The following is a 25636-nucleotide window of genomic DNA, read 5'->3' on the forward strand; positions in this document are numbered from 1 at the left end:
CTAGAACCCTCACTCTGAATGTCCGTTTTATATAATCATCTGCTTCCCAGGCCACGGGCAGGGAGCTGGATGGGAAATGGAGCACCCAGGAAGCAAACTGGTGCCCATATGGGATCCTAGCATGTGCAAGGCGAGGACCTTCCTTAGTGTGCTAAGCCCCCACATATGGGTTTTTTTTTAAGATTTATTTTTATTATTATTATTATTTGAAAGGCGGATATACAGAGAGGAGAGACAGAGAGGAAGATCTTCCGTCCGATGATTCACTCCCCAAGTGAGCACAACGGGCCGATGCTATGCCGATCCGAAGCTAGGAGCCTCTTCCGGGTCTCCCACGCGGGTGCAGTTTCCCAAAGCTTTGGGCTGTCCTCGACTGCTTTCCCAGGCCACAGGCAGGGAGCTGGAAGGGAAGCGGGGCTGCCGGGATTAGAACCGGCGCCCATATGGGATCCCGGGCGTGCAAGGCGAGGACCTTAACCACTTGCGCCACCGCACCGGGCCCCACATATGGGTTTTGTATCCACAGATAACCAACTACTGATGCAAAGCATTTTTAAAGATTGTGTCTCTACTGAACATGTGCAGATTTTTCCTTGTCATGACCCCTAAACAACACAGAGGAGCAATGATTTCCATGGCATTTGCATTGTGTTTGGTGTTACAAATAATCTGAAGAGGAATTAAAGTATGTATAGGAAGATTGGGTGGGAGGATTGTATGTAAATACTGGACCATTTTATATAAGAGACTTGAGAATCTAGATTTGGTTATCCATAGGGTTCCTGGGGCTGGTCCTCATGGATACCAAGGGCTAACTATACTGCTGCCTCAGTGCTGGATCTGTGCCTGGGTGTTCAACTTTGTAAATGGTTTATGCATGCATTTATCCATCTACCCATTCATTCATCATCTCTCCCTCCATCCGGCTATCCGTCCACACACCCATGCATGCATCCTCCATCCAACCATCCATCCATCCACCTGTCCATCCACACATTCATCTCTACATCCATCTATCCATCCACACATCTGTTCATTCAAATAAGTTGAGTATCTCCTGTGCCTGAAGCATTGTGCTAACATCCCTCCTAAATCGTTAACTCTCACACCCAAACAGCAGTGTATATGATTATGACCTCTTCTCCAGGGACACACCCAGCAAGTGGGAGGGTTAGGGTTTCTACCAGAGTCTTGTCTAGGTATAGCAGAAACCTGAGCTGATTCCCCAATTTTGGCTGCATCAGTCTTGATCCAGCAACCACAGCTCAGGTCTGATCCCAGATGGAGACAGGTGCTAGCAGGAGGAGTCAGCAGCCTCTGCAGCCACTGGCAGTAAAAACAGTGATAATAAAGACGATTCTGCATATGCCACCATTGCCTCTGCCATCCTGCACCATATGGCCACTGTAGGCTAGCCCCAGGCAATGACCATTTTCCAGCATACATGGGAATCAAGCAGGATAACTTATGTGTAGCCAGGTCACAGATGTCCTGTGACACAGTAAAATGTACAAAGAAACCACTTCACTTAATTGTCTGTTAGATGGCTGGTACACTCATGTGTAACTTTTTCTATGGATACTGGGGAAAACAATGGAGTTGTGGCCATGTGCAATAGTCTAGATATGATTCTGCTATTTCTTCTTTCAAAAAAAAGTATGTATTTTGAAGGTTATTGTTACAGAGAGTGAGAGAGAGAGAGAGATCTCCCATCTGTTGACTCATGCCCCAGATAGCCACAATAGCCAGCACTGAACCAGGCAAAAGTCAGGAATCAGGTGTTTCTTCCAGGTCTCCCACACGGGCAGCAGGGGCCCAACACTTGGAGCATCTTCTGATGCTTTCCCAAGTACATTTTCAGAAAGCTAGATCAGAAGTGGAGCAGCCAGGACTCGAACCAATGCCCATATGGGATGCTGGTGATATAAGCAGCTGGTTTTGTCTACTATGCTACAGTATGGGCCCAGCTTACAGCCATCTGGCATGTTCTATACCATTTCCCTGATTCATCAGGGCTAGGCTATCCTAGTGCTTCCCATATATTGGTTCCAATCTGTCTCTTGATGAAGCTAACAACCCTCTCAGGTGCTGGCCCACAGCTTTCCCTGAATTCCCTGGGTATCTCCCCAGCCAAATTCACCTGTCGTCAGGTCAAGCAGACACTTCTGGGCTCCTTCTTGGACACACAGAACCAAGGGGTGCTTGGAGATCTGATCTCACACTCTTTCTCTGTCTTTCTCTGCCTACCACACTGCAGTGCATGGTCAACTCCAAGGTGGCCACGGTGCAGGTGCACAGGAGCAGCCTGGGAGGCCACAACTTGCCTGAGTCCTGATTGAGGAGATGAAGTCACTTCTGCTGGGGCATCTCCTCTATCCACCCAGGAAGCCTTTCTCTTGGGGGCTGAAACCTGGAGAAAGATTTGGCTGGGTGGCACTGCCTATGCCAACCCCCTCGTGCCCTCCTTCTATTGCAACCCCTGCCAGTGCAAGGTGGGCTGGATAAAGCCATAAGCAAGTGCTCCCAGGCCTGAGAGCATGAGTGACACACCCTCCAGGGGCAGCATTACACAATAACTCCCCAGGGGAAGTGCAGGAGAGCTTCCAGTCACAGGGAAAAGGCTACAGCATAGCAGAGTGGTGGTTTAAAATGCTTATTCATTTTATTGTTTTGTCCTCTACTTTCCCCAGGGTCACAGTGAATTAGCCAGGATTCAATCCCTGGTAATAGTCACCAGAGCCCAGAAGAATCTCTGAATGGAGCCTTTCCTTAAAGCAGGGCCACCCTCTCTTTCTTCCCTGGAATGACATGGCTCACAGCTCAGCCTGGAGGAGGGCTGCACAGGAGCTTGGCTGAATTAAAACACATGGGCTCACATTGGCAAAGTATCATGGTCATCACCGATGAGATTATAAACTATACAGCCTATTATTGAGACATCCTATTTTGATTGGAAAAATGAGGGAGGATGGGTCCTGCCCAAGATGACAAAGATGATGTAGACTTGGCAGACGTGGGTTCTACTCCAACTCAGTAACTTTGGGCAAGTCATGCCCCTACCTCTGCCCTGTCGGTCTCAGTCTCATCTGTGCCATTACAAGGGTGAGTCTCTTTGAGATGAGATCTGATGTTGACACATCACAGCCTCTTAAAATCCATGCCCTGAAGCCCTTACACAGTCTGTGCCAACCTGGGCCAAGTGTGTGGGTGCTCAAGAATCAGGAGTTTAGATCCCATGCAGTGACTCCTACTAAGTGAAGCAGAGTCCTGCATGGCTCCCACAACACCAGGGCCTCTCCCTGCTGCCCTTGCCCCTCAGGCTGCTCAGCCCACCAAGGACTGAATCATTCCAGCTGCACCAGCCCCAGAGCTTGTGTGCCCCAAAGAGTCCACAAGGCCTCAGGTTTCAGAAAGGTCTAGGTGGCTGTACAAGGGAGTGAATACTTGACAAGTGGACATTCCAAGTGATGGCACCCTACATGGGCTCTCATGCCTAATGTGGCTGCCCACAGAGGTACCCCTCCACACAGAGGTTCCATGCAGTGCCCATGTAACTGGATGCCCACCCTCCTCCCTAGCACCACATCCACCCACAGAAGTTTACTGGGCATGGAATCATGAATGCCCACCTTATATATCAAGCATCTGCCCCACACCAGGTACTGCACTTGCCTCTTCACTCATATATATAATCTGCATAACCTCTCTAAGAGTTGAATGCTATGTTGGCCCTCACTTTGCAGATCTGCACCCAAGAAGATTCCACGGCAAGGGATGCATGTCTGTCAGGTCCAGCCTGGTGAAGAGAAACTGCTCAGAGGTTTGGAACCCAGGGAAGTTTCATGCAGGGACTGGACCCTGGGGAACAGAAAGTGGATGAAGAATTTCGCAAGCTGACAAATCCAGCAGATGGGAGTTGGCTGGGCAGCAGTGTTGGTGGAGTGTGTATGGGTAAGGAAGAGGAGGAGAGCAGTTATGGGGGGTGATGGGGACTTGTGACTGCAACTCTACAGACCTGCACTCACAGGCATCATTGCACTGAGTAGGCAGGTGGACTTGGACCATGGCACTTCCCAGGTGGTGGCTACAAGGGCTGGGAGCAGACAACCCGGGGCGAGGGCTGGGGCTTGTCAGTGGGAAGAATGTAGCTAGAAGCAGTGGCAGCAGAGGCCCAGAAGGAGGACACAATGAAGTGGTGCCCCAAGGAGGCTCTGCACCAATCATATGGGACATTCAAGGGTGTGAGCTGGGGAAGTGATGAAAGAGTCGTGATTTCCAGCATAAGCTGAGGAGGATGTTGGCAGAGGTATCACAGGCAGCCTCCCATCTCTGAAGCTTCTTTATGTTTCACCACCTTTGAGTCTTACAAAGATCTTTCTAGAATAAGGCCCCAAGTGCTCAAGTGTTTATTGGGGGCATGAGCCCAGAACTAGGCCAGAGAAGAGAGCCAACTACTCCAAGAGGTGCTCCTAGAGATCTGGGACAGGGCTGGGGCACCCGGGGCTCCTGCCACACTACAGATGGCAACGATTCTGGAGTTGTCCAACCCAGAAGCAAACTGAATGTCACCAGAGAGGGGACATGAACTCCAGGAAGTGTGAGATTCAGAGGCAATTGGACTATATAGAACCGACCTGACCATCCAGGCTCAAAAAAAAAGGCCCTCTGTGATGACAGCAACATTGGCCCTGGACAAGCACGAGAGTTTTTGGTCAATCTACACTTGATAAAATTCAAATTGCCTTTCCTTTACAGGCCATCCAACCTATCCTCCTCCTGACCCCAAGTACTGACAATAAGTTGAAGTCTGGATAAATTGAGGGCTGAGCAAGGGCTGAGCTGGGCTCTAGTGGCCCTGTCTGCATAGAAAGGCCTCAGTTCCCTACATTTTCTCTTTCTCCCCAACCCTCCTCTCTCCACCCCCAAGTTTGTTGCTTCAGAGCCCCGCACAGCTTCCTTTTATCTCTACCTGGGGCATTCTGAGTTCTAATTAAGTTCATTTCAGCCCTCTGATTCAAGAAGCCTTATCAGGAATACTTAACCTGTGCAAATAGCATGCGGAGCCAGACAGCACAGGCTAGGCATGCTAATCGAACTTCTCCTGGGATCTCAGACACAGCCTACTGGCCTACTGGATCACCAGCAGGTGAAGACGGAGTAAGGTGTCATCCAAGGACATGAGAGAAGTGGGCTGGGGCCTTTCATAACCCATAACCATGGGTCGCCTAGCAACTGGATTGCTCAGTAACTGGAATCTAAAGTGTGGGAGATAATGCTGGGAGGTGCTTCCAAGGTTTATTCTTCTTGTCAGTGTCTGGGACAACCAATATGTCCAGTACACCTTCCTGAGTTACACATCTCCTCCTGGGGCCTGTCTGTTGGGCAGGAAGGAGGGCTAGGCCAAGAGCAACTGACCAACAGCCAACACAAATGACCTTTTTAAAAGGTTTGTTTTATTTTTTTTATTTGAAAGACAGTGTTACACAGAGAGAAGGAAAGACACAGAAAAGAAACTTTCGTCTGCTGGTTCATTCCCCAAATGACTACAATGTCTGGAGCTGAGTTGACCTAAAGTCAGGAGCTTCTGCTGGGTCTCCCACATGGGTGCAGGGGCCCAAGCACCTGGGTCATCCTCCATTTGCTTTCCCAGACCGTAAACAAGGAGCAGGATTAGGAGTGGAGCTGCTGGAATTAGAACCAACACCGATATGGGATGCCAGGGTTCAGGGGGAGATTTAGGTTACTACGTCACAGCACCAGCCCCAATACAAATGACTTTTTAATAAAGGACAGGTGAGAAGGAAAGACCTTCCTGCTGAAAACGCTGAGGCCCAGGTTCTTGTTCCTCCTTCACCAGTAAGCAGCTAAGCCCAATCACTTCTCTGAGACGTCAGTGTTCATGCCAAGACCAGACCACAGCAGCGCCATGGCCTCTTGCCTTCTAGGGCCCTTGATTAATAAGTCACAGGGTCATCAGCAGCTGCGTGAATGTTGCTGCACTCCTTACACCTCTGTCATCAAAGCACCTGCCAGTTATCTGTTCTCCCCAGGGGTTCATGCAAGCTTTAACCTGGGGGAAATGGGAGATTTCATAGCTAAAACATGCAAATCATCAGGCTGGTGAGCTCCCTGCTCCTGTTTAACTCCAACAGTCCTAGCTCCTAAAATGCTAAAACTATTGCCCTGGTCAAGGGCCCCTCTCTGCCTCCAGAACCAGGGAGACAAGTTACTTCTCAGCATTGTGAAGTGACTGCAGAGCATCCTGCCTTGCTCCCAGCCACCCTATTCCCTAGAGAGATTGGCTTAGTGGAGGCAGGTGCCAGAGGGAGAGTTGGGAATGTCCTGTAGAGATTTTTCCTTGAGGGAGATCATAGTCCAGTGGGCCTAAAACACACATGCCCAGAGGCATGTCCTGAAACTCTGCCTGGGAGGCCTATGCAGAAGGGAGCAGATGCCACTGGGGCAGTGAGGGGAGACTTCTGGAAGAAAGGGGTAGAGAGGGACTGGTCTAAGCCAGAGCCAGGAGGGAGGGTGGAGCATCCCCCAGAGAGCAGCACTCCAGCAGATTCTCAAAACCAGGAAAAGATGAGATTCAAGACAAATTAGGCCTATGCCTCCCGCCCCTGGAACAGATGCCTTCTCCCCATCTTCAGAGGAGCAGGCTCTAAACCTTCTGGGGCCCAAAGCCAGGTCTGGGAGCCTGGGCATTGCTCTTGTCCCTGAATGAATGGGTGCAGTAAGAGGAACATTCATGTCAATCTGGACACTCTTTCAGACCAGCTCCCTTTGCCTAGTGAACTATGGAAGTCCAATAGCCTTTGACCAGGGGAAGAAGAAGAGGACATGGCCATCCGGACTGGAGTATAGGAAACGGGGGGCTGGGATCAGTCAGCAAAAATCTGAGAACCTAGCTTGTCCCTCAACCCCACCCACCTGCAGCCTCCCTCCGTAGCCAACAACCACATGTAAAACAGGCAAGGCCATGTGGGTTCCTGCAGGGAGCTGCTCTGGGCATCTTTCTGTTGACCTCTGTGTCTGTCTCCCATACCCACCCCTTCTGCACTTGAGGGGTGCTTCCTTGGACAACCTGTTCCTATTGGGTTGGGTCAGTGAGGATCACCATCAGGCCATGGGGAAGTGGGGGAATGAGACCACGGTGCTCCTTCCCAGTCCCACTCCATGGGATCCTCAGTGGCAGGGAGCAGTTCCTGTAGGAGGAGTCCTCTTCATATCATTTGCTTGCTCTGGGTGCCCAAGACTGTTCCTTCCTCTCGGTTCTTCAGGTGCAGGAGAGGGAGCAGCCCTCCTGGCTCTTGCCCCTGACCACTGTATCCTTCAGTGTGTTTCTCTGTACCCTGCCTCCCCATTCTCTGTACCCTGCCAAACTCTCTACAAATTTCCCATTCCTGGGATGAACCTGCCTCTTGCCTGGACCCAGCTATCATGTGGGTATATTCTGCACCAGCCATGAGCTCCCAGTGCTTGGGACTCTACCCAGTTGGACTCCCATCCAAGTCCCTGTCCATCTCCCAGGCATTATTTCCAAGATTCATGCTCCACAATGGCAGTTGTTTCTTTGTCTGCCTGCCCCTTTCATTACGAATGTAGGTACAGTTCAGTCCCATGAAAGCATAAGCACAATGCCGGTGCTTAACTCCCCCAAACACAGCTTTTATCCTGAATTTCTTAGGTGCAGCCTGTTTTGAGCTGAACCGAGTTGATCAAGGAATTAAATAAGGATTAAGCAAGTTGAAGGCACTTGCTAATCCTGCAATCAGACAGACCTGTGCAAAATCATCTTGCTTTCTTTCCTAAGATAGAAATTTTAAAAAATTCAAGCAATTGGCTCTTTTGTTAATTAGGAGATCAGCAAAAAGCAGGCCAGTTGGGTAACTATAGCTGGGAATGAGGATGAGGCAAGAGAGGAGAGACAAGGCCCAGAGAGAGAGAGTTCTTTCCACAAGGTACCCCCAGACCTACGAGCCTTCCAGGGTGACCCCTACCTAACTCTCCAGATCAAGGCTGAACCCTCAGCCCTCTCTAAAAGCCTACATGCACTGTCTCCAGGATTGTTCTTTTTGAATAGTCTCCCTGAGATTGGAAGGTCAAGGTCAACGACCAATACTGTTTTCTCTACCCAAAGCCCCTCCCAAGCCAATAGCACACGGGATATGAGAAAGCACAGAGCTTGGGACTAACCCCAGCATCCCGAGACCAACTCTCAATTATGCCTCTGAAGGCCTGTGTGATCTCCAGCAAGCGACTCTGGTGTACTTATGCCCCTGTTTCCCCAGCTATACAGGAATCTTATAGCATCATTCTACTGGGGCTGTGAAGCACCTGCTGGGATGTCCCCTTTGGAACAACCTGAGAAATCAGGGACATGGGGAAAGACGTGTCTTTGGGACCTGCACACAACTCACTCACCCAGGTCTCCTATGCCTTGTATTGGGTCGTCTGAGTGCCCTGACATGTGCCAATCAACTCTGTCGCACTTGTGGTGATCAGCCTGCTGCTCTGGCTTCAAGCCGAAGTCTCCTCACAGGCCTCCCAGAATCCTCTTTCCATGCACTCCTGTTTCCACATTTGAAGCAAACTGTTAAGACCCCAAGTCCAACTATGTGCTTCCTGTTGCTTCCCACTGCTTTAGGATGAAGATCAAAACTTTCCTCACACCTTGTTGACCCACACGGGCTGGGCACCCCCTGCCCAGTTCGACTCCTGCTGCCGAGGCCTCTACCCCAGTTCATTCAGCATTGTGGTGAACTCTGACCATCCACTTGACCTGGAACACTGGGCCTCTGACTATCCACTTGACCTTCACCTGGATCGCCTGTCCTCTACCTTCACATCTCAGGGAATCCTACTCCTGGGAGCCTTCCCTGATCCACCTGCTTCCTTTCTCCTGTCTGGCCCAGTTGTAGAAGAAATTTCCTCACAACACAAAACTTCTCGATTGATACTGTCATACCAATATGCACCACCGCTGCCAGGCTTTAAGCATCCAGAGGGCAGGAACCCCACTATCTCAATCACCCTAAATCTTCAGCAGGCTATGTAGCCCGGAGGTTCATGCCCACAGCCTCTGTTAGCTGGATGAGTGAATGGGTTGGCCGTTGTTCAACCCATGACCCAGTCCATGTTATTCTTTAGCTAAGAAATCACTTTTTCTGATTCCTTGAGACCGCAAATGCCTTCTTTTTTTAAAAGACTTGTTTATTTGTATTGGAAAGTCAGAAATACAGACATGTTGTGATAAGCATCTCTGTTCCTGAATAAAAGCAGTGAAACAGTTAAATATACCTTGACAACTTGATACTAGGTTTTCTAGCATTACCTAACCTCCAATGGCATGATACAGTTAAACAGCAGAATTTTGAACTTGAGACTATTTCTGAAGACCTATTTTACTGTGGTAATGGGGGGAATGGGGTACGGGAAATGGGGAGAACAAAGAAGAGGGGAGGGGAAATGGCAGGGAGGGGAATCCATATACCTACAAAACTGTATCATGGAATATAATAATTTTTAAAATACCAAAAAAAAGTGCTCAGGATTATCAAAGCCATGCTGAAGGTGGATAGAAACACAGAAGTTTGAGTTCAATGGTATTAACAGTCAAATTTTTCATATATCGCAAATAAAACTGGGAAGTTGCTACATACTTAAAAAAAAAAAAAAAGAAATACAGAGCGGACGAGAGACTGAGAGGAAGATCTTCTGTCAGATGACTCACTCCCCAAGTGGCTGCAGCAGCTGGTGCTGAGCCGATCTGAAATCAGGAGCCTGGAGCTTCTTCTAGGTCTCCCACATGGGTGCAGGGTTCCAAGGCTTTGGGCCGCCATCAGCTGCTTTCACAGTCTACAAGCAGTGAGATGGATGGGAAGCAGGGTTGCCGGGATTAGAACCAGCACCCATATGGAATCCCAGCACAGGCAAAGCGAGGACTTTAGCCACTAGGCTACTGTGCCAGGCCCACAAATGACTTCTTAATTTGTCTCCCTCCCCAGACAATCTGTCAAATCACTTTGGCCTTTGTAACAACACCTGATCCATAACTCCCAATGGCTCCTTGCTGCCCAGAATAGAAGAAAAACCTCTACTCCCTGGTGTTCTCCTAACGTAGCCCTCCTGCATCGCAGCTGCTGTAAGCCCCTGCCATCCCTCTGCCTGCGAGTGCCTGGGTATGAACCATGCACCTTCTTCATACCATGTACGTTCACACCAACTACCTGCCCGGAAGGTCTTCTCTCTCTCTCACTGTCTGTATCTATTATAGCTGACAATCTGTGCAGAGCCACTGCCTCTACACAGCTCCCTTATCTACCCTCTGTCCGCAGCAAGTCAGCCTAACCTCCCTTGCTGGCAATCCATGGGTGATGCTTAAGCTCACAACCCTTACCAAGATGAGTGTGTCCTGTAAGTGGCAGAGGGCCTCACAGACCACTGTGAGCACTTTCACAGACATTGCCCGATTTGATCCTGGAGCCTTCTAAGGGCAGCTGGTCAACAATTGCAGCAAATAATCTCACCACAAGGATCAGAAATCTACAGTGTTCACTTAGCTGGAGGAATCTGTCACTGAAACCTGGAGGAGAACCTGGATCCTAACTTCAGGTGGTGCAGACCATGTCAGCAGGCTTGTCTCTCTCATCTCTCAGTCTCTTTTTTGCTCGCCTATCTCCATTTACCTTGCTGTGATCCTGCTTGCTTTGCACAGCTCCCACTCCCCATCAATTCAAGGTCACCAAGCATTGAGTTTCTGTGGTGCCAACTCTGGTCCCAACACTGACCTCCTTACTCCAGGGGCCAGCATCACCCAATTCTCAGGTTCAAGTTCTCATGAGAAGCTCTGTGATGTCTCACCATTCAGCTAGTCCAGGGCTTTCTGCGACCCTTGCCTACTCCGGTACAAACAGGTTGCATTTCCACTGCCCATTCAACAAGAGCAGATTGTGAGGTGGGAGATCTAGGGGCAGGCGTCTGGTTGTGAACTGCACCACAAGGGACAATGTGGTTTAACAATATGATGGCAGGTACTTTGGCCATGTTGTTTGTGTGCAAATCCCAGGTGGGTTCATTGTAAGCTGGTTGCCCTGGAGACCCCCATCTACCTCTTTGAACACCAACTTCCTCTTCTGTAAATGAGGAAAGTAAAAGTATCATCAATGCAGATTGTCATGACGAGCAACTGACTCAGCCCCTCGAAAAACCCTTGGCAGAAGCCCTTGGGGCCATCGATAAAATATTAACTTCTAGTGTCCTTGGAGAATGGTCAAAATATTAACCCCCAGTGTCCACTGCAGTCTAAATCATGACAGTCACTGTAGCGTGGCTGGAGGTGGCCTGGACACCTCATCTCCACCAGAGCTGCACACCAAATCTGCAGAAGCACAGCTCTCAGGGCAGGGCTGCAGAGCACCCCAGGAGATGCCATGTGTACCACCACTTGACCTAATGCCACTCCCACATTTAGGCCCAGGGAGGTGAAGGACTTTTTCCAGGGCTCACTATGAGCTGGGGTCTAACTCTAGAGCCCTGACTCCTTGAGGCACAAAATAATGACATGGTTTCCAGGGGTAGGCCTGTACACACTCCCCTGGAGGGACTTGGCCCCACACACCCACCTTCGGCAGCACCATGCTTCAGGGCAAGGGTTGTAGGGTCAGCATGTCTGGGCCTTGACGCGGTATGCCTCTCACCTGCTGTCTGCCTTCTAGGAAGCTAGGTGGTGTGCCTGACTCCCTTCTCTACCCATCTCACTGGGGTGTTGTAAGAAGTAAAGCTTTTAGAATAGCTTTCCCAAATCCTGTAACCATCAGCTTTTATTACTAATAGCAAATGTAGACCTTCTGGCCTCCTTTTGGCCAGAATCCATGAGGGATAGATTCTTTTTAAAAAGACATCTAACAGATTTTGTAGAAATATAAAAATGAAGAGGCAAGGGGCCAGTGTTATGTTGTAACTGTTTAAGCTGCTACTTATGATGTCAGCAGCCCGACTGGTGTCTCAACTGTTCCATGTCTGATCCAGCTCCCTGCTTGTGCATATGAGGAGGCAGCAGATGAAGGCCCAAGTGTGGGGGACCTGGATGGGGTTTCTGGATCTTAAAAGCAATGGAAAAAAAAAAGTGAACAGAGCATCAAACACATGTGATCAAAATGCTACAATGCAACCCCCAGCACAAATGTCCAGAGAACCCATCATCCCTGCACATGACATTGAAGATCCCATCACCTGGAACAAATGGGGGCCTCCCTGAGAAGGAAGCTGGTCTCCCCACAGATGTGGGCTCTCTAGGGATGCCTCCTCCCTCCAGCTTGGCTTCTGGTCATGGCGAATCATCTCTCAGTATCCAACTTGGTAGAGAACCAAGCTCCAGACACCTACTTCTCCTCTCCCCTGACTGTCCATGCCTGGGACAAGGCCCCTGCTGTGACTTGACCTCCCCCTAGTCTCAGACCTCTGGTTGATCAAGTCTCCCCATGTCCTCCCACTGGCCAAACCTCCTCATGCTCCACTCTATATGTTAACACTTAACGAAAAATCCTTATTTTCATTGGAAAAGTGGATTTACAGAGAGGACAGAAAAGATCTTCCATTGGCTGGTTCACTTCACAGATGGCCGTAACAGCCAGAGCTGAGCCAATCCAAAGCCAGAAACTAGGAGTTTCTGGATCTCCCACGTAGTTTAAGGTCCCAAGTCTTTGGGCCATCCTCCACTGTTTTCTCATGCCATCAGCAGAGAGCTAGATGGGAAATGGAGTATCCAGAACACAAACTGGTACCCACATGGGATGCAGCTCTTACAGGCAAAGGATTAGCCTTTGAGCCATGATACCTACCCCTGTGCAATTACATTTTACATTAGTGTCTCCAAGCTCTCTGATAATCCTCCAGTTAGGACCTGGAATACATAAGCAATGCCTTCCAAGCTTGAGAGAACACTCAAATCACACATACCTCACATCCTGCCATCCCCATCATGTCATGCAAGAGTGACTGGTATCTCCCCAGCAGTCCATGCCTCCTCCCAAGGGCACCACCATCCCCACAGGTGCAGTTCTCATGGCCACTACACCACTCAAAACCTCTTAGCTGAAGAAGCAGGTTCCAGGCCTATGCTGTCCCAAGCCGTGCTTCATTAGCTGCTGTGCCCTGGCTCTTACCCTGTGGCCAGTTCTTATTACCCGGAGTCCAGATCCTAGAGAGTGGAGCTGTTTGAGCCCTGAGAGCTAGGGCCCATTTTTGTTTGGCTCATCACTGTATCTCCAATGTTTAGTGCACTATCTGACACATACTGGGTGCCCATAAATATTCACTGGATAAAATCTGTGTTTCATTCACTTTGTTAAGATAGCAGCATACCAGAGGCAAGCTAACTTTATAGAGAAAACAGTTGCATTTTTTTTAAAGATTTATTTTATTATTGGAAAGGCAGATATACAGAGAGGAGAGACAGAGAGGAGGATCTTCCGTCCGATGATTCACTCCCCAAGTGAGCACAACGGCCGATACTACGCCGATCCGAAGCCAGGAGCCTCCTCCGGGTCTCCCACGTGGGTGCAGGGTCCCAAAGCTTTGGGCCGTCCTCGACTGCTTTCCCGGGCCACAGGCAGGGAGCTGGAAGGGAAATGGGGCTGCCGGGATAGAACCGGCGCCCATATGGGATCCCGGGCGTGCAAGGCGAGGACCTTAACCACTTGCGCCACCGCGCTGGGCCCAACAGTTGCATTTTTAAAAAGATTTATTTATGTTACTAGAAAAGCAGATTTACAGAAAGAAGGAGAGTTAGGGAAAGATCTTCCATTTGATGGTTCACTCTCCAAATGATCACAATGGCCAGAGCTGAACCGACCCAAAGCCAGGAGCCAGGAGCTTCTTCCCGGTCTCTTACATGGGTTCAGTGTCCCAAGGCCGTGGGCTGTCCCCCACTGCTTTCCCACATGCAGGGAGCTGAATAAAAAGTTGAACAGCCAAGACACAAACTGGTTCCCATTTGGGATCCTGGTGCTTGCAGGCAGAGGGTTAGCCAGTTGAGGCATCACGCCAGCCCTCCCAGAAAAGAGATTTATTTGGCTCACAGATTTAGAGGCTGAAAGTTCAAGTTCAGGCCACTCCATTGGTCCAATCTCTAGTGACCCTCCAAAAACAGATAGCATTCTGGAGGATAGCACCCAGGAAGACAGCCCACAGTGACTGAAGGGCCTCCCACTAGGCCCCACCTCCTAAAGGTGCCACCCTCTCCACCACACTCAGCATCGCACCTTCAACATAGGAACTCAGACCATGGCAGGATCCACGCCACCCCTCGGCATGGGTGTTCTGGGAGCCTCACATTTCCAATATAAGCTTCACATCTTATCAGCATCAATCTACCTAAGCGCCAATTTCCATGTCTTTAAATTAGGGATGATGCTAGCACTTAACCATCCCACTGCTGTGTGGAGTAAGAAAAATGATGCCCTTTTCACTGACACTTAATAAATACATATTTATCCTGCCTGTGCCACAATCTTATCTGTCACAGGGAAGACCCTCCGGTTCCCTGTCCTGGATATGGACTCTCTGGGCCAGTGGGAAGAAGCAGAGCGAGTGTGTAGCACCTGTTTTGCCTTTTGTGTTTATCTGGTTTGGCTGTCCACTGTTGCATGAGGGTCAGCAACTGAGGTGGCCCAGTCCTGCAACATATGCTCCAGGATCGGGCCACATGGCTATGTGATTTTTCCTGAGGACATTTCTGAGCCCCTGGTCTCTACAAGATGCTTACCCTCTGGCACCTCTTACACATTCTGAGGCTCTCAAAGGGAGGCAATCACGCTGCTGACCACAGCAGCTGCCCTTGAGACTTCCACGCAGCATGTGGCCCTGAGTGCTCTTCAGATGAAAGCAAAGCACACAAATGTGGCTGTGGAATGAACAGTCCCTTGATACGACAGCTGTTGGGGAATTTCTATTCTAGCCAGAAAAGAGTGCTGTGCCCCCAGACACAGCCTGCAGAGTGGGACAGCTCTGAGCCATGGCAACAGGTCCTGGAGGCAACACTGGCTCTGATATAGCATGGCCAGCAGAGTTCCACAGGGATGGGAAAAGGGCTTGGGCTCGGAGTTTCCTTCCCCAGGCCCTGGGACCAGCTAGGTCTCCTGCATGCATCACAGAAGAAATCCAAATTCCTGTATTGAGGTCAATGTAGGCGGGGAGGGAGGCAGAGAGGAGGAAACCTGTACCAGCCCTGGAGGCAGGGAAATAAGGAAGCAAGCTCCCATGCTTAGTAAGAGCCTGTCTGGGTTAAGCTGCCTCTGAAGTCAGCCCCCTGTACGGGTTCCAGCTTGAGCCCTAGCTGTTCCACTTCTAATCCAGCACGCTGCTACTGCACCAGGGAAAGCAGTGAAAGGTAACTCAAGTGTTTGGTCACCACTTCCCATACAGAAGACTGGATGTAATGCCAGGCTCCTGGCTTCAGCTTGGCACAATCTGGGCACTTGAGGACATCTTGGGAGAGAATCAGTAGATGGAAGATACTTCTCTTTCTTTCCTTGTGTGTGGCTGTGCCTTTAAATAAATCAATACTTTTTAAAAAATGGTCCATCTCAAAGCAGAAGGCATCTCTGCCCACCCAAACCTTCATCACCCTCCTGCATGAGACTTCTAAGCTGGCAGAGCACAAAGTGGAGTTCCCCCTGGCCTGTGGGTAATTTGGGGCTATGTATTTCCATCACTGGGGCTGTGCCTTTTTAAATTTTTTTCTTTTATTTTTATTTTAAAGGTAGAGTTCCACAGAGAAGGAAAGAGTGAGAAAGAGGAGAGATCTTCCAATCACTAGTTCAGCCCCAGATGGTCACGAGAGCCAGAGCTGAGGCAACCTGAAGTTTCTTCCTGGTCTCCCACATGGGATGCAGGGGCCCAAGACACTGGACCATCCTCTGCTGCTGCTGTCCTAGCAGATAGATGAGAAGTGGAGCAGCTGGGTCCCAAACCAGCATCCATATGGGATGCCAGTGCTGGAGGCAGAGTCGGCCTACTATGCCATGGCCCCAAAGACTATGCCATTTCTAATGGAATGGACAGCATAGCAGCCGAAAGAACAAGGATCAAGGATCAGTTTTGCCAATTTTCAGCTGGGCCACTATGGATAACTTAGTTTTACCTCTTAGAGCCTCTGCTTTCTCATCTGTAAAATGGGGAGACGAAAAGCATCTCCCCCCACCCCCCAGAGTCATTAACAACCTGTGAAACCGAATAACTTACAGTGTGCCCAGAGTGTTGCTTTGTGCCTGGACACACTCAGTGAAGATGACAATGATGATGGCGGTGGTGGTAACAGTGTTATGACGACAAGTTCCAGTTGCACTCCAGCACTGTCAGGACAGGAGCTTGTCCTATAGCTCTTTTTAAAGTCCCCCAGCACTTCCTGAAACTCAAACATGCCAAAGGAGAGGTGGGGCCAGACAGGAGAGTCCAGGGAGAGGGTTCAGCTTGTGGGCGAACCTGGCTCCAATCTGACAAGAGAATAGTTCATATGTCTTTGTGGCCCCGCAGGTTTCTGCCTTCCAGGAACCAGAATTAACACTTTGTCCCTTCTGCCCCAGTCCTCAGGTGAGGAAAGGGAGTGTCCAGGAGTGAGGGTGCTATGCAATGGTGGCAAGTGGGTTGCTGAAAGAAGCACGTGGACTGTGAAGTGCATGCACCATGTCCTGGTCAAAAAAGGGCGGAATTAATTAGTAGGCTTCTCCTTTCATTGTTAAGTCTTCCCATTTACACCTGACTTAACTTTTCACATCCAGTTAAGGCATGTGGGAGGCTCTGTCCCTGCAGGCATGACAAGCGCAGCTGTAAGTCGGTTCAGAGTGTGGGCAGCAAGGAGCCACCACCCCCAGGTTCCTGGCTATGGGGAAGACCCTCAGTGAACCCCTGTGGGTTGCCAGGCCAGGAGAGGGCTCTGCCCAGAGGCAGGCTCCCTCCCTCCTCACGCTCCTGAGGAAGCTACTGAAGCTTCTTTTCCAGCTCTGTTTCTGCCAGTAGCCAATGGGACTGGGAGGCAAGGTGCCTCCAGCTGTAAATGGGTCCTCACGTTGGGACTTAGAACACTGGCAGAATCACACGCTCTGCAACACACAAGCCAGTATCAGGGAGAGCCTCCCAGGCTCTGCATTCTCTGGAGGACACCTGCCCTGCTTTAGCTGCCAGAACCTCTGAGGCTGCTTAGGGCAAGCCGTCAGCTGCTGGGTCCCCACCGGCCCAGAGGCCTCCTGAGTCATCAGAGTGAGAGAGAATGGACATGTTCCAGGAGCTGCTCAGCCCTCCAGGGCTGCAGCTAAGCAAGGCCTATTGACACCACCCCTCCCAAACAGTGGTTCCCATAATGTCGCCCCTCACCCCCATTCTCCAGACCCTCCATGCAGATGCATAAACTGCCATCTTCCCCCAGTGCTGGGCACTTGAAGGGGTCTGGGCAAGAAAGGGAAGGGGAGACATTCATGGAGGGTCCTGCCAAGTGTCAAAAAGTTACCTGCTGCCCATTGCCCCTCATTCTCCACTGGAAGAAGCTACATGGTGTGATATTTGTCCCCCAGTGACTTAAGGTCCAGTGGAGGTTGAGACATGGCTGGCATGCAGGGGCATGGCAAAGGTTCTGAGTGACTAAGTGCCAACATGAGTGTTGGGACACAGACTTGCAGCCCTCAGAGGAGGGACACTGCTACAGGCTGGCTCTGAGTCAGTGGGAGTACTCAAGGAAGGGGCCATTGGAACAAAGCCCATGATGGCTTCCACTCAGTGCATGCTGGTGAAAGGCCAGTCTATGAGCACAGGGCCTGGTGCCCATGACCTCAATGGATCCTCACAACAACCTATGGCCTAGGCATTGGACACATCACTCCAACTTAAAAAGTGGGAACAAACGTGGGGTTGGGAAACTGCCGGGACTACAGAGCTGCTGAGTAGATAGATTTTAAACTGGGGTTTCCTGCTCAAAACTTTGCTGCTTCATGGCTGCCTCCAGCTTATGAAAATGCAAAAGTTCCTTGGGCGGATGGCAGACATAAAAGCTGGGTGTTGTCAGAGAGGGAAAGCACCAGGGAGTCGGGAGGTAACCTGGGCGATCTAACCTTGGCTAGAGTAAGGCTTCCAGCTCAGTGGTAAGAACTTGAAGGTCTTCTGCAGGATGTGTGTGCTACCAGCCTCAGCTCTTAGATCTCTGCACTGTAGGAGATAGACTGTGGGGCTCTTTGATCTTTCAGAATCCTCCCTGGGAACCCCAAACTGCCTTTGGGCAAGGGCAGAAGTGCCTCCTTGTAGATCCTGCCTCCCTGAAGTATCAGAACTTTCAGAGATCCTGCAACCCAGCTTCTCTGCTACCCTTGGCTTAGTTCAGTTAGTTGAGCATGTCTGGTGGTACCCAGTGCTAGACAGGATTAAGGGACACCAGAGAGATTATAGCCTAGCAAAGATGACAGACATGGGGAATAAAGAATACTGTCAAAAATGGAATGCATATCTTTCTCTGCACTGGCAACATCAACCTAAAAGAAGCAATCCACGAGCGGAGTCAGAAGTTTGAGCAGGTGGCAGGTGGCAGGTGAGCAAGGGGCTGAGCAACACTCTAGGTTGGAGACATCACATCTACAGGGTCATGGCAGCGTGGAACAGTTAGTTTGTGCCTGCAATTATAAGCAGGTGAGTTTATTAAAGCATAACCTTGGAGACAAGGAAGGAAAAGAAACAAGGCTAAGGAGGTAGGCAGGGAGAAGGAGGCCTCATGGGACTGGCTAAAGGCCTTGGGCTCAACTCTTAGCAGAACCCAAGGACCCTCAGCAGAATCTAGACTGGGTGATTTGCCTTTTATAAGCATTAGTCTGGCTCCATGAGTGGCTGAGATGCTTTTCACTGGACAAGGGTAAACCTAGGCCAGGAAGGAGGCAACTACTAGATTTTATCCATGATAGGATGAAAGCCCAGAACAATGCATAAGTAGTGCGGGTCAGAGAAAAGAGAACTGGGACAAGAAACAGTTAAAAATGGAAAGAGAAAGAAATAGGCAAGGGAGACAGAAGGAGGAGACTTGCGGGCTTGCAGACTGAGAGGGTGGTTTGCCTTCACTGAGTTCTGAAATGCAGGGAGTGAAGTGGGGTGCTGGGAGGGGTCAATGGGTGAGTTTGACTTTTGTTGAGTTCATGACACCCAAGTGACACCAGATGGCTGCTGGTGGGCACCTCGAGTCAGGCTCAGAAGTAAGGCTGGAGCTATAATACCCAGACATAGCAATAAAAGATACTGGGTGAATGTAGCCACCAAGATTACAGCAGAAGCTTGGAAATTTACAGCATCATCCACAGGCCACACAAAAGTATCAGCCTAAAAATTAGCCTGCTGTGGACATATGGAATTTCAAATTTCACTTTACATTTGTCTTGGTAGAGCCAGACCGAATGATTTCATGGGGCTGCTATGACCTGCAGACTGGACATTACCCCACAAGACTCTTGGGTAAAATCCTTTCACCAAAGGAGACTCATCAAAACCAGCCAGAGTCAGAAGCCAAGTGAACCTGGCTCACTTAGGAAGGAGGAGCCCCTCTCTAGCCAAGAGGTAGAGGAAGATCAAGACTGAAGGTGCTTACTGAAGTGGAGGTCGCAGCACAGCAGCCATCTCATCAACATCAATCAGCAATAGATAGCAGTGATTTGCAAAGGATTTAAAAAAGGGAATCTGATGACAGGGGAGGCACAGTGTGGGAGAGGCTCCCAGGAGAGCCCAGAAGCTTAAATGAGGCAATAGGGACAGCAGGGACAGCCACTGTGCTGGCAAAAAAAAAAGAAAGAAAAAGAAAAGAAAAAAAGACTAAAGAGAAGGAGTTGACGAGGCCAGAGACAGGGAAAATAGAGTGCCACTAACGTAGAGCAAGGACACAGCCCAGCCTAGTGAGCCCGCCAGGCTTAATTCTTTGGCCTGGCCCTCCCCTCTCTTGCCAAGCCCCCTTTGTCTCACCCAATTAGAAGTCAGGTCAGTCCTTGGGGGTGGACAGAAGGTGGAACATACACACAATTGGGCAATGAGGAGATACCCAGTGTGGTGGTCTCCCCAGGGCATGGCAGGAACACAATGAGAATAGGGCAAGACACAGAATGTGTCACATGCTGCTCACCCTGTCCACCAGCATCCCCTGAACACACGTCTTGTTCATGGGGGACATCTCACACATGAAGAAGAAGCTTCTCCCACCCAGCCTACCTTGCAAGGAAGGTAGTCACAAGACCTGGGCTCCACCAATGAGCCATACTCGTGAGAAATTTAGACTTGAAGTAAGAGGAAACAGGTGTTGGGGATTTTGCCTTCTGGTTACAGTGGCAGGAAGGCCTCACTTTGAGGTCAACAATCAAGGTTAGGGGAGCCTCCAGGTAGAACAGTAATGAACTTTGGGCACCACTTATCATGTGTATACCATAACCATCTCTGATCCAAATTCCTACAACATTCTTGGGACCTTTTTGCTAACTACTGTTCTACTGAAAGTAGCTAGAGTGGGTTCTGTCACTCATCACTGCAGCACCGACTGACACAGGGACTGGAGGACATGACAGGACATGATCAGTAGACTAGGGGCCAGCATTGCGGCACAGTGGGCTAAATGCAGTTCTCACAGCCTGCATTTCATGTTAGAGGGTTCAAGTCTAGGCTGCTCTGCTTCCCATCCAGCTTCCTGCTAATGTGCCTGGGAAGGCAGAAGATGATGGCCCAAGTGCCTGGGCCTGTACCCACCTGGGAGACTTGGAGAAGGTCCAGGCTCCTAGATTTGGACCAGTGTCTGTTGTATTCATTTGAGGAGTCAAGCTGGGGAATGAAAGAAGTTTCTGTCTTCTCTCTCTCTCTCTCTCTCTCTATTTTCTTCTGTATGCTTCTATATGTCACTCTCCCTCTTCCTTTCAGATAAATAAATACGTTTTAAAGCATGTGTGTACACATGCATAAACACACACAGGAATTCTGAAGTCATACCAAACATCCAGTTTGCAAAGTTAGCATGGCCTTCAGGTCATGGTTAAGAATGAACTGACCAGCCTCAGAGTGGCAAAGATCCCAGTTTAATGTTAAGTGATCCAAGCTGTCTTGAAACACCAGACAACTCATCCCCCAAGACCATCTGGCCTCAGAGGGAAGTGTGTCTCCCGCGTGGCTGACAGCTCTATGGAGAACCAGTGCAGACAGGCAGCCAGAAGCAATAGAAAAGCTAAGGCCTTGACCGCACATCCTCCATAACTGTCCTGGGGAGAGGGAACATTTAATGGTACATCAAAGAGCTTCCTATAGGAGCCTTCTCTGTGCCATCAAAGCCCAGTCATGTCCATGTGCGTCACAGAGAGGAGAAACAGTGTGAGTTGGGTGCAGACGTGTGTAGAGAGAATGTGTGTTCACAGGGAACACTCATGGAGCTGGTCTGAGTAGGAGAGGGTTGGACACCCTTGTGAGTAGGAGCTTTGGTGACATTGCAGGCTAGCTCCATCCTGGTGGTGTGGGGTTTGAACACGTGTGTGCAGCGCTGCTCCACAAACGTGACACTCCTGTCCTAGAATGGTCATGTCTGTCCACAAGTCCACGAGAGATAGCTGACCATAAACTGTCTGTCACAAATCAGGGGCTGATTTCCCAGTTGTTTTCGCAATTGACCAGATCGACAAAGTCTTGAGATGTAGTTGTTCCAGTGACACAGAAAGCCGCCTTCTTGCTTAGTGCATTTGAATTTAATTTCAGTAATATTTCCATTAGCAACCTGTAATTAAAGCATCTAATAAAGATCAGTAATTCATTTAGTTGGATTTGCAGTCTTTAAAAAAAAAAAAACAGAATAGAGGGAAAAAATGCATCCACAGGACTCAGATTCCATTCTACTGTTAAATGAACATTATGATTTTTCTGGGTATCTTAATTGAACCTCATTTTTTAACAAGAATATTAAACAAATTAAATTAAGCAAGTAATTTCCCTCTTCAGGATAAAAAGAAAAGGACTTTGAGTGGAAAAAGCTGCTTGAAAACACCCATTAGTGGGGTGGGGTGGGGCAGCGATGTGGATAAAAACACTGCTTCTGTGTGGGCGCCGGGCATCCAGGAAGTGCCACCCAGAGGAGCTCAGGCCCTGGCACAGGGTTTAGCGGAGCCCACCAGGGGCAAGGCCCATCTGACCTGTGATTTGGCCCAGAATGGTCTAGGGCTAGAAGTAGCAGTGACCCAAGGCGAGGGAAAACCAAAGAAGTAGGTCATGTAGAGGTTTTAAGCAAGAGAACAACTGGTATGCAGCCCTCAGGGGGTTGAGACGGAGGGAGAGTGAGTGAAGGGCTGGGGTGCAGAGAAGGGCTGGGGTGCAGAGAAGTGCAGGGGACCCTGATGGACTACTGGACACACTTTAACTTTTTCTCTGAGAAGTAGGGAGTCATCACTGGATTCTGAGCAGAAAAGAAACAGCTTTTCTTTTTTAGATTTATTTTTATTAGAAAGGCAGATTTACAGAGATAAGGAGAGACAGAGAGAAAGAGCTTCCATATGCTGATATACTCACAAAGTGGCTGCAACAGCCAGAGTTGAGCCAATCCAAAGCCAGGAGCCAGGAGCTTCTTCTGGGTCTTCCACATGGGTGTAGGGTCCCAAGGCTTTGGTCCATCCTCCACTGCTTTCCCAGGCCACAAGCAGGGAGCTGGATGGGAAGTGGAGCAGCTGGGACATGAACCGGTGCCCATCTGGGATCCCGGGACATTCAAGGTGAGGACTTGAACCACTAGGCTACCACAGCTGGCCCAAAGAAACAGTTTGGAACAAGATCACTCCTGCTGCTGCACTGAGAATAGGGTGTGGGGGAGGAGAGCAGGGGAGGAGAGTGAGGAGGGAGCAAGGCCCGTAGGAGGCTGCGGATGAAGTGTGGGTGAGTGATGAACAGAGATTGGATCTATTTGTGGTTAGGTTGGATGTGGCATGTGAGAGGAAGGGAGCTAAGGACCATGAGCTAAGTAAGGACTGTGGTGAACTCAGTCCTCTGCCCTCCAAATCCTCATTGTCACATGCACAGCCACAACATGGGCCCAGAAGTACCACCCAACGCTCCCCTCACCCTGCCTTTCTCTGGCCCACTCCCAGAAAAGCCCCTATGCTCAGGACTGGCTCCCCACGGCTGCCAGAACATTCTGCGAAAGTGTAGTAACTTCTTCACCTGCATGGCTCCATAATCTCATGTCAGCCTCACAGCTGGTGATTACTGCTCAATCACAGGCTCATAAAGTCCCCGTGTGGCCGTGAATCATGGACCGATCACCCTGGCAGCGAGAGCCAGGAAACCGGGCCAGCTCTAGAGGGTGCCTGCCTCAGTCTTTGCACTTGTTCATCCAGGAAATCAAGAAGTATGTGATTTTCATCCTTGAGGAGGGAGTCTCCAGCTCTCTCCCCTCCACAGGGGAATCCTACATGGCTAAGAGCTCTCTCATGTGACAGGTCATGTGGCCTGTCAGCTTGGTTTAGAGACAAACATGGGATTTTGAGTCTGAAGAATTCGACCCTTGGGTCTGCAATTTATTAATTGTGCAACCTTGGGTGAGTCATGTAAGCCCTCTTCAGCACAGTAATGTTTAAAAAAGATAACTTTTGTAACATACTTTGAAAACAATAAATCATTAGACACATAAAGTGCAACTGCTCAGTATCCAGGACCCAAAGACCAGAGCCCAAACCGAGCCTCTGGAAACAGAACCAGACTACATGCAAAGACCACAGGGGCATGTAAGATCAGAGGGAGGACAGAAAAGCCAGAACCCAAGACAGGGCAGTGTGTTAAAACCCCGACAAGACATCGCTGCCACTTAAAATGCCAATTTCCCGTATGAGAGTGCCAGTTCAAGTCCCAGCTACTCAACTTTTGATCCAGCCCCCTGCAAATGTGCCTAGGAAAACAATAGCAGATAGTCCAATGTTTGGGCCCTTACCTCCCATGTGGGAGATCAGAATGGAGTTCCAGGTTCCCAGCTTTGGTCTGGCCCATCTTCATAGCTGACAGTTTCAGCAGGTGAAACTTCCTCAATATGAAATTCATATTACAGCTACCCAGAGAAAGAACTAGGAGGATGCCTGTTTGTGTTCCTGAAGAGTTTATTTTAAGAAACTGGCCCACACAGATATGGAGGTAGCAAGTCCATGCTGATGAAAGGGCCAGCTTGCAGGCTGGAGTCACAGGGTGAAGACTATGTTGCAGTTCAAGTCCAAGGTCCTTGTGGAAGCTAAACTCCTTCTAGCCTGGAAAAGGTGTACTCTTCAAGCCTTCAACTGCCATTTGAAGGACCATCAGCTTTCCATTCAACTCCTCCCATGTTCCTTGTGGGGCTGGCGTTTTGCAGAGCAATTAAGCTACCCCTTGCAGCACCCACATCCCATATTAGAGTGCCTGGTTTGAGTCTTGGCTACTCTGCTCTGATCAGCTTCCTGCTAATGTGCTTCCTGGCAGGCAGCAGGAGCCAGCACAGGTACTTAGGTTCCTTTCACCCACACATGAGACCCAAGAAAGTTCCTTGCTCCTGCCTTTGGCCTGGCCCAGCCCTATGTGTCATGGGCATTTGGAGAATGAACCAGCAGATGAAAGATATTCTCTCTCTCTCTCTGTGTGTGTGTGTGTGTGTGTGTGTGTCTTTCCAATAATTAAAAAACATTAAAACCCTTTTAAAGCCCTGAAAGTACAAGCTAAGAGGGTCTACTCAGAGCAGAGTCTCAGAACTTAAGCTTCAGGCCAACGCAGCAGTAGGCAGGATTGGAGACTGGATGTTTGGGAGCCGTTAGATGTTGGGATCTGCCATTTGCCGCATCTGACAGCAACACAGACAAAACTCCTCCTTGGCTTCAGAGTGGGCGCTATGGCTGCCCCTGCAGCAAGCTCACTGCCGGATGGTGGGAAAATTGATCTGCATCTAGGAACATGCCCCACGTGGGGAGATGGAGGTGCAGGCTACAGAAGCAGCAGCAGCTGGGAGGGTTCTAGTCAGGCAGAGCCCAACAGCAGGGAGTCGTGAATGGCAGAACCAATCCAAGCCTGGAGGACAAAGGGGCAAACACAGAATCTGCAACCCTGATCCATCAGAATCCACCCTGCCTGCCCAGCTCTAAATGGCTCTGGGGTGTACTGCATGGAGGAGAACATTGTGAGATCACCGAGCAAGGCAAGGCCCAGGAGCCAGGATTACTGGATGCCCACGGGCTTCCCTGCACCTGGCGGTTACTTGGGAAGGCAGGTTGACATCCGCCCCATCTGTCTCAGCAACCTCCGTAAGGTGAGGCTGGGACTTTCTTGACTACACAGGTGCTTCCCACATCCAGACCCTGCAGATAAGGGAGGTGGGAGTCCATCTGTGCAGAGAAGGCACTGTGAGCAGAGGGAAAACCATGACAAAGCAAATCTTCTGCAACCATCCCCTACCAACCTCACCCTGAAGTGTGCCTTAAAAGGAGCTAAGGCCAGGGAGGAGGGAGAGGTCTGTTTCCACGGACTCCATTTCCATTCCCAAGGATGATAAGCAAGATCTTAAGTCTACCCTGATCTCCCTCTAGTGCAACAGGATTCACACCTGCAATTAGAATCATCTGTGAGCTTGTCTCAAACGTGGAATGTTCAG

The sequence above is a fragment of the Ochotona curzoniae genome, unplaced genomic scaffold, assembly GCF_017591425.1.
Source record: "Ochotona curzoniae isolate NIBS_2020 unplaced genomic scaffold, NIBS_Ocur_1.0 contig_3819, whole genome shotgun sequence".
Taxonomy (NCBI): Eukaryota; Metazoa; Chordata; class Mammalia; order Lagomorpha; family Ochotonidae; genus Ochotona; species Ochotona curzoniae.